A 4,181-nucleotide genomic window follows, 5' to 3' on the forward strand; every position below is an offset into this window, starting at 1 on the left:
CATAAAACACTTAGTTTTAGTGGAATTGCAGGAACCACAGACATCTGATAGAAAATTGGAATGGTACAAATTGATGCTATCAGTGTCCCTGATACACATAAAAAATTTAGAAAACCTCTTTACAATCTCTTTAAAACTATTTGGTTTATTTTTTTTTTTTAAGGGGGTGGGGCGTTGATACTTTCTTAAAAAATACAAAATTTTCTAAAGGTAATAATGATTAAGTTTAAACTGGGCATTTCGCAAATTTTGGACTTCTGATAGGCAATGAGCATTTGGTTTAAAGGCCCATCTTTCTTTAGTTTTCTGTAAACTGTTTATCCAGACTGTACATACATGGACATTTATGATTGGTTAAAACTCTTAATTATATGCAATAAGAACATAATGATATGATTAAGAATACATGATAATTCATTAGAAACACCAATTAATCAAATAGTTTGCTTGATTTGACACTAAAAAATAAGGGAACCCATCTTTAATTTGACACTAAAAAATAAGTAAACCCATCTTTAATTTGACACTAAAAAATAAGGACACCCATCTTTAATTTGACACTAAAAAATAAGGAAACCCATCTTTGATTTGACACTAAAAAATAAGGAAACCCATCTTTAATTTGACACTAAAAATTAAGGCATCTTTAAAGACGAGGGTCATGCATCTTTAAAGACGAGGGTCATGCATCTTAAGGATAAAGATAACGAACTTAAAAAGGTTAAAAAGTGAATATAAAGCTGATTGTAAGAGTATAAAGATTATTTATCAATCAAGCTGATTGTAATCTAACATGTATTTATCATATTGAGTTCATCACATCCCATCTATATCCTTTTTTCTCAGGAAATTGAACTTTGATTCTCCTAATTAAAGCCACAGTATGTCAGAATTTGATTTTGATCAGTGATTCATTTAAAGAGAGTACTTGCCATTCGTTTGACCAATCGTACCTTAGTCTCAGAAACAGGAGCAATAAGTAATAGTGTTCACAGCTCATCATCAAAGAAGACAAGTCAGTTTAAATTCTTGAGACTCTGTGATATATAGAAAAGACATCTATAGAAATAGGAAAAGAAATTCATCGAGATTTATTATGCTAAGCCAATCAGTAATAGTGTTCACAGCTCACTGTCAAAATTTGAGCCTTCAAATTCATGTGTGTCTGGAATTATCCGTGTTTGAAAGTTAAAATGATGACTCGTCTTTTCTTGAGACACTGTGATATATAGAAAAGACATCTATAGAAATAGTGAGTAAAATTCCTAGTTTATGTGATTTTACATTTGTAGTACTTCTGAAGACAATTTACATATATTCAAAACTCAAATCAACTCCCCAAAATGGTGAATCTGTTCCTTTAAGAACAATTGTTATTTTGAATTTCAAATGAAAACAACAAAAAACCAATCCTTAACTTTATTGTGTTGAAGTCTAAATCGGCTAATGATGACAGGTCCAAAGGATGTGCACATCCTGCACTTCTACGTAAAAGTTTATCTCATTCATGTCTACCCAATTGGCTTTTGATTGACATTTACACCTTTATTACGCAATGCGATTGTTGGGTGCAAGTTTGATAAATGGAAAAACATAATCCTGGGGCCTCATATTCTTAAAAACTTAACTTTGATAAAATTTTGAAATACAGTGATATGATTGGATACAAAAAAACTAAATTAAAGAGACAGTTGCACCAATAGTTGATTTGAGTCTTGAATATATGTAAATAGTCTTCAGAAGTACTAGAAATGTACCAAAATCACATAATTCCTTTAAAAATATCTCAAACTAGGAATTTTACTCACTATTTCTATAGATGTCTTTTCTATATATCACAGTGTCTCGTCTTTTTCAAGCGATCAGGGTTGACTACCGGCCTGTACCTAAATGATTTACATGAAACTCTGTAAGGAAACCCAAATTATGTATCAGGTTTGGACTTTAAAATTAGGCAGGTTAAATCAAATAATATTTTTATATATATGTAGGCCCTCAAATGATTTACATGCAAACTGATGAAAGAGGTTCAATGATAATGATGATTTAAAGTTGAAGTCTCCTGTCAATAGTGTCTGTATGTACAATGATTAATGGCTGACATTTTGACATGCACTTCTTTATCATTTGTCAATCTTCATTCACCTTCTTCCATTGATCTTTTACACTGTGTATATATATATTGTGCATTGTGTAATCATTGGTTAAATTTAAAGGTGGAGTGTTGTTTTTGAACATTGGGCATTATTATTAAATCTTTGGTTAAAGGTGGAGTCCTGTTTTGTATATATTGTGCATTATGTAATCGTTGGTTAAATTTAAAGGTGGAGTCCTGTGAACATTGTACATTATGTCATAATGGGTTAAAGGTGGTGTGTTGTTTTTGAACATATTATGTATATGTAATCATTGGTTAAAGTTGGAGTCCCGTTTTGTTTATATTTTGCATTATGTAATCATTTGTTAAAGGTGGAGTACTTTTTACAAAACAGTTCATTGGCTTGTACATGTTGTCATCTTTCCTCCAGTCTACCCCGCTGTAAATGGGTACAGATAATCCAGGAAAGATCAACCAAGAGGTTTGACCAAAGACCAGCTGGTAGAAAGGATCCTAGTGCACCTAAGTTGTTATCCTTGTAATATCATTGCCAAGAGGTTTGGTCAAGGACCAGCTGGTAGAAAAGATCCTAGTGAACCTGAGTTGTTATCCTTGTGAAATCAATGCCAAGAGGTTTGGCTGAGGACCACTTAATAGAATGTGTCTTTGTGAACCTGAGTTGTTATCCTTGTAAAATCAATGCCAAGAGGTTTGGTCAAGGATCAGCTGGTAGAAAGGATACTTGTGAACTTAAGTTATTATCCTTGTAAAATATAGTTGTTTCTTTTCTAAACTAGTCCAAAGCACTTGAAGTAAAGAAGTATAAATTTGTCATGTTTGAAGAGACAACAAGTGGGACATAAAAACCGTCTCAAATTCTCAAATTAAGTCGAGTGATTTTGAAGGGACGCTGTCGACGAAATATCAGCCATTTGTATCACTTATTAAAAATGAAAATCTGTGTCAAGCTTCTTTACAATTCAATAGCAGTGAATGCTCTTTAGGGGCATTCCAATTTTCAATCAGATGTCTGTGGTTCCTGTAATTCCAGTAAAACTAAGTGTTTGATGACATCACTAATCCCAAAGAGCCATATATACCAATAACAACTTTGGTGATTAGTGACGTCATCAAACACTTAGTTTTAGTGGAATTGCAGGAACCACAGACGTCTGATTGAAAATTGGAATGGTGGAAATTGGTGCTAATACACATACGTATAAAAAATTAAGAAAACTTCTTTATATTCCCTTTAAATTATGTGATCAGCGATTATCATAACACACTGTGACTTTAAACTCTTAATCAACGTCACACAATGACAGACGTTGACTTTAATACATTTGATTGAATTTTTAAAATAAAAGGCGGAGTTAAAAGCAAAATTTTGATTCATCCAAGTATATCATTTAATATATATACAGTGTATTACAAAGTTGCTGATATACTGGTATATACTTATTATATACTTATATACTTATACATTAGCAATTGACATCATTTCTTAAGGGTACTTGTACAAACTAGGTCTCAATTTTAATTGTGTTTTAAACTGGATTTCTTCTCTAGTAGGAACATTTCATTCATTTGTGTGGTTTTGTTTCTTATATTTGGTTTGGAATTTTGGATTTGGTGGTTTCCGTTTTGTGTTGGATTTTACTTAAAGTTTTTGTATTGTGCTTGTGTCAAAAAAAGGATTTTGTTTAGAAGTTTAGAATTTGGAGGTTTAGGTTTTGTGCTTTAAGAAGTGTAGAAATATTAAAACAGAACCTGAAACATGTTGTTGTTACTCAGAGTTCTCTTCAACATGTTTCAGGTTCTGTTTTCAATATTTCTATGTGTGATTTTGGTAGCAAGTTTGGAATTTGTTTTCATTTCTTTTTGTTTTTTTTGGAAGGTTTCATGAATTTTCATTGACGATGTGCTTGAATCGAATATTCTCCTTGTAAAGCCTTAAATATTTTTATTAAAAACTTGCACGTAGTTTGCAAGACGCGGCCAAAATTTAGAGTTCTGCAAACTTAATATATGATGTATGTAAAATACAGCTTTGGCATTTTGTTATCATAGCCTACTATTCTAA

This window comes from Lottia gigantea (genome assembly GCF_000327385.1).
Source record: "Lottia gigantea unplaced genomic scaffold LOTGIsca_9, whole genome shotgun sequence".
Lineage (NCBI taxonomy): Eukaryota > Metazoa > Mollusca > Gastropoda > Lottiidae > Lottia > Lottia gigantea.